Consider the following 12,045-nt stretch of genomic DNA (forward strand, 5'->3'; position numbering starts at 1 on the left):
TGTTGCCTTGGGGCTTTGGGGGACTGTATACGTATGTGCATCGTATCACAAATAGAAGTCATGGGAAGGGTCTGTCCTTGTAACACGTGAGATACCAGCTGTCTGGGTGTGTGTGTGCAGCTGCAGAAACACAGGTATGCACATATACAAGGTGTGATATTTATATTTATGGGGTAAAGCACATTTATACTTACAGATATGTAATGATATATGTGTATCATATATCAGAGTAAACGTGGCCCATGAATGTGGCATCTTTTTTTCCTCTTCTTTTCTCTCTCATCCCCCTCTCCTTTATTTATTCTTTCCTTCCCTTCCCCCTTTTCTTTTCTTTCTTTCTCAATTCATCCTGCCTCTCTTGCTGCCAGTGCATATATTCTGTCACAGCCTAGGAAGAAAAACAACAGGCTGTGAGCGAGGCACTTGTTCAAATCTCTCTCCTGACAAGACATTTTTTCGATCTTTCTCCAGGGCTGAGGGGTGAGTTCTCACCTACTTTCAGCGGAAATCTGATTGGAACCCAGTTACACGCACGGAGGTTGTCTGAGGGGAAAGCAGTGCTGGCAGAATAGTCAGGTGTGCATTTTAACAGTTAACTCAGCCTTAACAAAAAGCCTGCAATCATAAAGTGTGAGAGAGATGGCCAGTGTTTTGAGTCTTCATGAGCCAAACTCCTTGTTGTTGATGGGCCAGGATACTTTGTGGAGGAAGGTGAACTGAGTGGATGTCATTCCAGTGTGTGTAGTGATTGGCATGTCTGGAGTGGCTGGCCCAATGCCTGTCACTACTGCTTCCTCCCAAGCTGCTCAGTCTCTGAGGAAGCCTGAAGAGCCACTGGTGGCTTACGGGCTTTCCCCCTAGCATCCACAGGCCACCCTCATGCGCTGCCTCTTCCCACTCAGGCCCCTGCTCTGCATTCTGAGGTTAAAGGAAAGGAGGACAGGGTGATTGGGCTCTTTGGAATTCAGCATCTTGAAAATGGCTCCACAGAGGTCAGCAGGGCAGCCTGGCCTGCGCACCACAGTAAGAGGGAGCAGGGCTCTCCTAAACTCACCTCACGAAGTACCTTTCTCTACCCACCATTGAGAAGTTCCCGAAGTGGCTTGATTGTTTTCTTTCACTGCTTCCAACATACACCGGGGCAAGCAGCTCTTCAAAACCTCTGTGGTTGCTTCCTGAGCAAGAGCGAAAGTGTGTTCTTCTTCCTTACCCCCATTTGTGCCCTGACTATGAGTGAGAGTGGTGTGAGTTGGGTTTGGGGCTGCTGCAGATTGACCTCCCTGCCTAGCCTCCCCCACAGCCTTGGCAGGGGAAAATACAGCTGGGTCTGGCCCTACCTTGGGTGTGTGTGTGGGGGCTGCTCTCGCCTCTATTTTTTTCTGACCACCCAGGCTGGTGCCCTCTTTCTCTGTCTCCCTCTCTCCCTCTCTCCCTCTTGCAAGCATTTCCGCTGCTGGCCTGCAGCAGCCAGGTGTGACAGCATTGTTGTGTGTGTCATCACTTCCCCGGATTCCAAACTCGGCTCCCTTTTCAGCCTTTAAAGACTCGTGTGTATGTGTGTGTGTGTGTGTGTGTGTGTGTGTGTGTGTGTGTGTGCGCGCGCGTGCAGGGGTTGGGGGTAAAGGAAGTGGTTACTCTAAAGGATTTTCTGAGTGGATGGAAGAGGAGTCCTTCTCCCCAGGTACTGATCTCTCCAGGAAGTGGGCGCGCCTTGGTTTACTTCTCAACCCTCTTGGGCAGGCTGGGTAGGGCCCCGCTTCCGGGCGAGGTCGGGATCCCGCCGGCAGGACAGACCGCACCGAGGCTTGAGTGGGGCCCCAGGGCGCTGCAGCGACTCAGAGCTCCGGCCCTGTGACCTCGGGGCGGTGCCCACGTCCGAGGGCCGGGCGGAGCTCGCAGCCTCTCCGGCCGCGGTTTCCCGGCGGCCCGCAGCTGCAGCTCGGGTCTTCCCGCCCGAGCGCCGGCGGCCGACGCGGTGCAGAGACCCGCCGACCGAGCGCGGCCGCCGGCCCCGCGCTCGTCCCACGCGGCGGAGGCCCAGACAGCCGGCGCGAGCTGTGCACTGGGCTCTGCTGGAGCGAGGCGCTCCTCTCCCCGCGGCCACGAGTCCTGCACCAGCCGCGGGAGCAGCCCGCACCTCGGGATCCCGGCGGCCAGGCCCCGCCAGGTGAGCGACCCGGTGGCCCCGAGGCGGGCAGAGTTTCCCCGGCGCCGCTCAGCTGGTCCCGCTCTGCCGCCGGCGCCCTCCCCACCCCCCCAACACCCACCGCTCCGGGCTCCCGCGGGGCAAGAGGGAACTTTCTGCGGCGGGAAAAGGGAAGCTTGAATAAGCGTGTTGATTAGTACATCCCCACGCGACTCCAAACCTCAACAGCTGTCAGCACCACCCCGGCCCACCCCACCCCACGGATTCCAGGTGCCTTTACCCAGGTCACATTCCTCCATCCATCTCTCTCTCAGTCACCCCCCCCCCCCCCCGCCCATCCCCTCCAGTTCTCCTTTTCCCTACTTCTCTTTCATACTCACTTGTCACATATACTACTTCAGATCCTGCACATTTTGGTGAAAACCTATTAATCTGATACTGGGACTCTAAGCCTCTTCCCACACTCCCACACCCAGCTATCTCACAACTGATCTCTTGGCTCCATGTCTGCAAGTCTGACTCCCAGAAGCCTGCTGATTCTCTGATGTCCTTGGCCTGTGGTTAGGGTGACTGGGCTGCCACCTGGATGTGCCCAAGGCAAAGTTGCTGTATAGAGTGCTTTTGAGAAGCTCAGGTACAGGACATACCCCTGGTGCACTTTAACACATACAGACCATTCACACAGGCTTCATCTCTATCTTGTAGCTGTGCTTGCTGCTTGAACTGACAGGCTGCAGACACACGGCTCTCTCCTGTGCACACACCCACACAGCGCCAGGCCCCAGGCCAGCCGGTATTTTTCTGCCTGGTTAGGATTAGCAGAGTCACTTACCCAAATATGTGCTTGGGAGAGAGAGCAAAAAAGAGTAGGGAAGTGGGGGGTGGGGGAGGGGAGGAGGACGCCATTACCCATTCTGGGGAATAACTCAGAGACCAGAGCTGAGAGCTGTTTCCAGTTGGTAAGTATCTTGCTGAATTCCCTGCACTTCCCCCCCCCCAGCCCCCACCCCATGGGCTGGGAAGGCAGCAGGCCAGAGTTCTGGGTTCCTCTTTACCTTACTGATGTTGGGCCTCAAGCCCAGCAGCACCTCTTTGCCCCAAGGAGTGTATGCCCCACCCTGTACCAGGCAGACTGCAGGGCAAATTGTAGGCCTTTTTCCTGGTTGACCCTACTTCAGGGAGAAAAGGCAGAGGGGCTCGTTCCTGGACCATGTCAGGAGCTCTTCCTAAAAAAGACCTCTAGAATGCTCCCAGAGAGAGAAGTCTAGGGTGGCAGGAGCTGCTGGTCAGTTTCCTCTGGTATCCCATGGCCCGTGACTCCCATGGCCCAAAGCTATTTTGTTTATCCTTGAACAGTGAGTACCCTGCCAGAAGGCCCTGACACATGCTTGAGAGTGTGGTGTATTGTTGTTTAAAGTTTCCCTTTTCCATATCCAAACTGTGAGCCGTGATAGGCAGAGACTCTGTCCTCTGCTCCTCACTCAGTGCTTCCCACCAGGGTGGGCTTAATGAATTGTAGTGGAATTGGAATATGGCTGAGTTCCACAGAGAATTGAGAGATGCCACTTTCCTTGTAACAAAGCTGGGATTTCTAAGAAAGGGACTACAGGTGGGAAAGAGTGGCTGGACCACAGAGGGCCCGCTCAGGATCTGAGAGTCCCCTGCCCTCTGGGGCTGTCTGCTCATTATGGTGGTATAGCTGTGCTGTTGAACCTTAGGCAGGGACACAGGACACCTTCCTGGTTTTGTGATCATGGTGAGGATCTGCCTGAAACAGTTAAACTAAATTTATTAGAAAATGAGGGGCCTCTGCATCTGTGGCAGCTGGTTTGCAAGGTAAGACCTGCTGTCTGGAGCCCCAAGCAGACCCGTGTGAGGGGATGCCTGAGAGAGCGCTTCCTCCTGGTCCCCATTCAGATTTCTCTCCACAAGTGGGCACCATCTAAAGAGCATCCATGCAGGAGGGCAGTTTTAGATGTCTAGCTTTGATGAAGTCCAGAGGAAGGGAGGGAGAAGGGCCAAGTTTTGTGTTTCCTATTACTGGCCTTCTGAAGAAGATTTCCATCATGCTAAAATGGTGTGTGTATGTGTGTGTGCTGTATAACTCACATATGGTAAACAATATGCATCTCAAGTGTACAGCTTGATGTATTTTTACTTATACCATGTAACCACCACTCTGATCAAGATACAGAGCATTAACATTCCTGGCACCTCAGAAGGTTCCCTCCTATCTTTTTCTCATTAATACCTACTCCCAGAGGTAACGTGTATTCTGATTTCTATCACCATAGATTGACTTTGCCTGCTTTGAGCTTTGTATAAATGGGGCATATAACATGTACTCTTTTCAGTCTGGTTTCTTCTGCATAAATGTTTTTGATATTCATCTTGTTGCATGTATCAGACATTCATTTCTCTTTATTGCTGTGTAATATTCCACAATTTGCTTATCCATTCACCTATTGATGGATATTTGTGTTGTTTCCAGTTTTGGGATATCATAGATAAGGCTGCTGTCAATGTTTTTTACATGCCTTTTTGTGAAGGGCATTTCATTACTCTTGAATGACTATGTAGGAGAGTAGGCATCTGTTTAGTTTTAGTAGAAATTGCCAGTTTTCCAAAGTGGAAGAACAAATTACAGTGTTATACAGACAGACAGACATGCTGTAACAGGACCTTTTCCTTCTACAAAGCATTCTCTAAAGACCTCTGGGTACCTCCAGCTATTATTATTATTATTGTCATTATTATAAAGGGTTAAAATAGCTATCCTTTATTAAACACATATTTTGAACCAGGGACTTTACATTTTCTCATTTCATTTTTTTTTCAAGAGAAGGAAGGATTTATTACTTGCAGCAATTAAAGAGAACACCAGGGATCTTTCCCAAAGCTGTGTCTCTCTCTCTCTCATTTCATTTTTTTAACAAACTGAGAGGTAGGGTTGGTACTATTCCCATTTGATAGATGAAGAAACTGAGGCTCAGAGAAGTTAAGTAACTTGCTGAAGGTCCCCAACCACGAGGTGGTAGTTTGACTTTGGAGCCCCGAGTTTCACCTCTGAGTATGTGCCTGTGTTCATGCCAGGTCAGGAGGTCCTTCCTTCCATCTGACCAAATCTAGCTGTTATTTATGAGACCCATTTCCTATAATCTCTGGTCCTCCCTGCATACATGGTCCTTACCCAGGCTTGAGATCTGTGTACACACACATATGCACACAGTTTTTCTCACAGCCATGCACACCCACTGTGAAGAAGACCGGCACAGGGGCCAACTCATGAAAGCCTCAAAGCTTGCCAAACCCAGGGCTCTGCAACCTAATGGTGTGCCTCTCAGGGAATTTGCAGAAGTTTAGACCAGGGAAGAGTTCGTTTCTGGATGCTTCCGAGAAGAAGTCAGAAGTCATTCCTCCCAGGGTAGAGACGGGCATTTTACCCTCCTCCCAACACGGTGAGACAAGTCCATAGCCATGGTGATTTAGAGGCATCAGCCTAGGACATCCCTCTATCTGCAGGTTCCTCCAGGGGTGTTCCTCTGGGGCTGATGGGGATGATAGCCTGGAAATGTCACACCTTACCTGGGAAAGTGGTAAGTGGGAAAGATGTGTGTGGTCTGTGCAGCGAGAGAGCTGCACTTCAGGACAGAGTGCTTAACTGGGCGCTGTAGGGAATGGTCACTCTGAGAAGGAGAGCCAACCGCCTTCTCCTCAGGACAATATCCTGAGGACATGGTTCCCAAGTATCCAAGGCCCTGGGCTTCACTGAGAGAAGTGTGCTACCCTGTGGGTGGAGGCGATATGTGGGCACTACACTGTGCAGCTGGCCCCTCCTCGGGCTCCTTTTTAGACTAATTGAGGCCTTGCTGGGCTCTGGGTTTGTAATTGGGGGTAATTGCTGGCAGGCTGCTGTGGTGGTACAAGCAGGCTTTTGTTGGGGGAAACTGTGGTCAGGATTTTGGGGCTTTGGGTGGGAACAGTCCAGGATTCTTGTGTACTCTATCCAGGTACCTCTTGGCCCTAGCCTTTTACTAGGAGGCAGCACTTCTGAGGAATGGGAACTAGTAGCATGTCTGAACAGGAAGGAACCCCTCATGTGGGTGATGGGAACTCAGGTCCAGAAATACACAAGGTCTGTTCTAGGCCACAGAGGTAGTACAGATGGAATGGAGGTCCTGGTGCCTGGTCCTGTCACTGATGCATACCCACTACAGTCTGGGAGGCACCGTGGTGGAGTGGTTAACACAGACCTCTGTCCCAATTCTTATTGACATCAGCTTCGAAGATTATGGAACCTTGCTGAGCTTCAGAGTTTTAGCATTTTATCATTCTTTGAACAGACAGTACCTTTGCATATACCAAAATTTAAAAAATATAGAAGGCTTACAATGAAAAGCCTCCCACTTCTGTTCCCAAGTCACCCTTCTCACAGGCAGCAAGTGACCCTAGTTTCATGTATATCCTTCTGGACATATTTTATGCACATGCAAAATGCTATATATGTTCTCCTGCCCTCCTTCCCTTTTCGCACATGCCAGCATCTGATGCACAGTGTCCTGCACTTTAGAAATCTTTCCATAGCAATGCATTCTATTTTTAGAGCTGCATAGTATTAGCTTGTTTCCAATCCTTCGCTTTTATAAACAATACTGTAATGTACAATCTTGCACATACCTGATTTTGTAGGTGTGTGCATATATCTGTACAGAAATTTCTAGAAGTGTAGAGTTGTGCCAAAGGGTATGTGCATTTGTAACCTTGACAGATGTTGCCAAATTACCCTCCTTATAGAGTGAAGCAATGTACACTCCCACCAAAAGTGTATGGGATTCCTGCTTCTCCACAGCCTCACTAACGCACATCATTTTTTTAAAAAAAGAAATGTCTTGCAGATATAGTTGAGGACTCCTCTGTATTCTTCCTTGATCCTTCTGTGTCCCTCTCTCCTGAGGTGATTACCATGGTAAATTTGGTGCTAAATATTCCCACAGCTGTTTTAATACTTGTAGACATGTATCCATTCCTAGGCAATACTTACTATTGCTTTGTGTTTCATAACTTTATATAAATGGCATCCCGCTGTTGCAGAAGTGCTTGCTTTTTCACTCAACCTTACGTTCGAGAAAAGTTCCTGGTTGGTACGCAAAGACAAACTCCATTCATTTTCACTGGGTTGCACCATTCCATTGTATGGACACAACATGGTTTATTTATCCATGTTCCTGTTGAGGGACGTTGGGTTATTTCCTATTCTTTAAGGTTACTGACACTGGCCTGCTATGGACGTTCCTGTATATGTCTGCTAGTGCGCATGTGCTACAGTTTACCAAGAAGTGAGGCTGCTGGATCAAAGGATTCAGATATCTTCAACTTTACTAGTTATTGCTGAACAGAGCCTCAGCTGCTGCTTCTTTTTTTTTTTTAATTTATTTATTTATATATTTATTGGATTTTTTTTTATTGGCTGTGTTGGGTCTCCATTGCTGCACGTGGGCATTCTCTGGTTGTGGAGAGCGGGGGCTACTCTTCATTGTGGTGCGTGGGCTCCTCATTGTGGTGGCTTCTCTTGTTTTGGAGCACGGGCTCTAGGCGCGTGGGCTTTAGTAGTTGCAGCACATGGGCTCAATAGTTGTGGCTCACGGACTCTAGAGTGCAGGCTCAGTAGTTGGGGCACATGGGCTTAGTTGCTCTGTGGCATATGTTATCTTCCCGGACCAGGAATGGAACCCATGTCCCCTGCATTGGCAGGCAGATTCTTAACCACTGCGCCACCTAGGAAGTCCCCTCAGCTTCTTCATTCGTCAGAGAGAGTAACGCCTGTACCCTGGGAAGTCAGTGTCAGTGAGTGAGATGGTAGAGTGGGAGAGAATGTGGGCTTGGATTTCAGGAGATCTATACTTACTTAAATCCTGGCTCTGCAATCTACTTGCTGTGTGACTTTGGGCTGGTATCGAGCCTCGCTGTGCCTCAGTTCCCTCATCTGCAAACAGTGATAACAGTATCTAGGTCACAGAATTCTTGAGCAGATTAAATAAGGTGCTGTGTGAGAAGGATTTGGTACAGGGTCTGGTACAGAGGAAGCACTGAAAACCCCCAGTGATGATGATGATGGTGATGATGCCAACAGTAATCATGTCTTTGATCCCTTTGTTTTTAGCCTGCCATAGTGGCACATTTCAGGCCTATAGAATAGGAGAGAGAATAGTACAATGAACCTCCATCTGGTTTCCTTTATATCCCCACCCATTTCTTCTCCCTTTCCTCACCAGCTTCTTCTTCTTCTTTTTTTTTAAAAGAGCAACTAATTTTTTACATTAGCAATAATACAGAACATTATCTCTTTCATTGTTTCTAAGCTGTTGGACAAAAATCATTTGTTATTTATTTATTTTAATCTGTATTGGAGTATAGTTGATTTACAATGTTGTGTTAGTTTCAGGTGTAGAGCAAAGTGAATCAGTTATACATATACATGTACCAACAGTTATACATACACATGTACATAAACATATACCCACTCTTTTTTAGATTCTTTTCCCATATAGGTCATTACAGAGTATTGAGTAGAGTTCCCTGTGCTATACAGTAGGTCCTTATTAGTTATCTATTTTATATATAGTAGTGTGTATATGTCGATCCCAATCTCCCACTTTATCCCTCCCCCCCCAACACCTTTCCCCTTTGGTCACCATAAGTTTGTTTTCAAAGTCTGTGGGTCTGTTTCTGCTTTGTAAATAAGTTCATTTGTACCGTTTTTTTAGATTCCACCTATAAGTGGTATCATATGATATTTGTCTTTGACTTACTTCACTCAGTATTACAATCTCCAGGTCCATCCATGTTGCTGCAAATGGCATTATTTCATTCTTTTTTATGGCCAAGTAATATTCCATCATATATATGTACCACATCTTCTTTATCAACTCCTTTGTTGATGGATATTTAGGTTGCTTCTATGTCTTGGCTATTGTAAAGAGTGCTGCAATGAACATTGGGGTGCATGTATCTTTTCAAATTATAGTTTTCTCTGGATATATGCTCAGGAGTGGAATTGCTGTATCATATGGTAGTCCCATATTTAGTTTTTTTTTTTAAAATAAATTTATTTATTTATTTATTTATTGGCTGCGTTGGGTCTTCATTGCTTCACACGGGCTTTCTCTAGTTGCTGTGAGCGGGGGCTACTCTTCATTGTGGTGCACAGGCTCCTCATTGCAGTGGCTTCTCTTGTTGTGGAGCACGGGCTCTAGGCACGTGGGCTTCAATAGTTGTGGCACATGGGCTCAATAGTTGTGGCGCATGGGCTTAGTTGCTCCATGGCATGTGGAATCTTCCCAGAACAGGACTCAAACCCGTGTCCCCTGCATTGGCAGGCGGATTCTTTACCACTGCGCCACCTAGGAAGTCCCCATATTTAGTTTTTTAAGGAGCCTCCATACTGTTCTCCGTAATGGTTGTACCAATTTACATTCCCACCAAAAGTGTAGGAGGGTTCCCTTTTCTCCACACCCTCTCTAGAATTTATTGTTTGTAGACTTTTTAATGATGGCCATTATGACCAGCGCCTTACCAGCTTCTTTTGAAATCATTTCCAGGCATCATATCTATTACTTCACGTGTATATGTGAGTTCATATCCCTAAAATATAAGCACTTAAAAAACATAGCCACAATACCATCATTATACCTAAAAATTGAGGGTGATTGTTTTTGGTGTATCAAATACACAGTTAATGTTGAAAATGTCTCAGTAATCTCGAAAGGATTTTACAGTTGGTGTGAGCCAGGATCCAAATAAGATCTATATATTACATTTGGTTAATATGTCTCTTAACTCTCTTAACCTATAGATATCACTCCTCACTTTTCCCTCCTTGCATTATATCTGTAAGATAGTGGGCCACTTGTCCTCTAGGACAGGCTTTTCACATCCTGGATTTTGCTGATTGCATCCCTGTGGCATCCTTTAACATGCTCCTCTGTCCTCTGTATTTCCTGGGTGCTGGTAGATCTAGAGGCTTGGTTAGGTCAGGTTTGATATTTTGGTGAGAACACTTCACCAGTAGCGTTGCATAGTTCAATCAGGGCACATTAATGTTTAGTTTTTCCTCTTTTGGATTTTAACAGCCATTGATGATCACTGTCTAGAGCCATTATTCATTAGGGTTCATTAGCAAAATGGTTTTATTCTAATCCTGTCATTCCTTCTTCGTTAATTAACTGGACTCTTCCATAAAGAGACACTCCTCCTTATCAACTGTTTGAATGCCCTGAGTAATGTCTGTGAAGGACAGGCAGGATGAATGATGGATTTTTCTCATATTTAAAGACAATGATGGGGCTTCCTAGGTGGCGCAGTGGTTGAGAATCCGCCTGTCATTTCAGGGGACACGGGTTCAATCCCTGCTCCAGGAAGATCCCACATGCCGCGGAGCAACTAAGCCCGTGCACCACAACTATTGAGCATGTGCTCTAGAGCCCATGAGCCACAACTATTGAGCCCATGTGCTGCAACTACTGAAGCCCACACGCATAGAGCCTGTGCTCCACAACAAGAGAAGCCACGGCAATGAGGAGCCTGTGCACAACAATGAAGAGTAGCCCCCACTCACCGCAACTAAAAAGAAAGCCCGCACACAGCAAAAAAGACCCAACACAGCCAATTAAATAAATAAATAAACAAGTAAATTTATAAAAAACTGAAAAAAAATAAAGACAGTGACAATGGGACTCTAAGTGGTCATTTAGGAAATAGCTGATTTTGTGGGTCCTGAAAGATATTAGGAATGTCTTCCACCCAAAAGAAGAAAGGAAGAAAAGAAAGAATGAGTGAACAAATTCACAAACTCCCCAATCACATAATTTGTTTCTTCACACATGTGTTGAACCCCTTTTCTGTTCAGCAGCTGTTCCAGGTGTGGGGATGCAGAGAGGAGCAGTGTGTGACTGCTGCCCACAGGGAGCTCCAGGTGACAAGTACACAGCCTGTACACAACTCTCCAGCCCAAGATGCAGGTGCCACAGGAGGCAAAAAGAAGAAAGGAGGGATTTCTGGCTGGGTAATCTGGGAAGGCCGGGTGGGTAAAGGTCATATCCCCCAGGAGAGGCAGAGCTGCTCTCCTCCCACCCCCATGCCACTGCAGGTGCTGGGGGCCAGAGCACAGCATGTTATTGCCTTAATCAAGGGGTGCTTTCAGCTTAGTACCTGTCAGGTGCCAAGGTATGTGCCAAGTGTTATGGTGGACATAAGAAAAGTTGTAGTTTCTACCCATGAAGAGTTTTCTTCAGTCTGAGAAGAAAAACACACACTCGCTCCACAATAGATCAGCAACAGTTGGTCGTAATTCGACAGACCTTTCTTAAGTGCTTACAGGATGCCAGAAAGAGGGCCTTGGAGGTGAGCTGGACATGCCCCCTGCCTTCAACAGGCTGTGTGGTCTTTTCAGCATGTCCACGTTTTGGGTGCTCTGTGTTCCTGTCACCCCTCCTCTCACCCCAAACTAGGGGTGAACGCTTGATGGTGACTTGCCTGTCAGCGACTTCTCAGCTGCTTGCTGTTCATCCTTTACGTCTACTCAAGGATCATCTCCTCTTGGAGGTATTCCCTGCCCAATAATCTGCATCAGCAGACTGCGCTGGGTGTTTGGGCTCCTAGAGCACCTTGACTGTGCTTCCTTCTATCTCAGCATTATTACTCTCTGCTGTAAATTATTTGTTAATTTGTTTATCTCCTGCTCCTAGGCTGTGAACTCCCTGAAGGCAGTGGCGGTGTTCTTATCTTCTTTGTATTCTTAGTGCCTGATGTACCTGTAGTGCAAAAACTGTTGAATGAATGTCTGACATTCCACATGTAGTGCTTTTTTCTCTTAGATGAAGATTTAGTGTGAGACAAGATTA

Source organism: Hippopotamus amphibius, chromosome 6, assembly GCF_030028045.1.
Source record: "Hippopotamus amphibius kiboko isolate mHipAmp2 chromosome 6, mHipAmp2.hap2, whole genome shotgun sequence".
Classification (NCBI taxonomy): Eukaryota; Metazoa; Chordata; class Mammalia; order Artiodactyla; family Hippopotamidae; genus Hippopotamus; species Hippopotamus amphibius.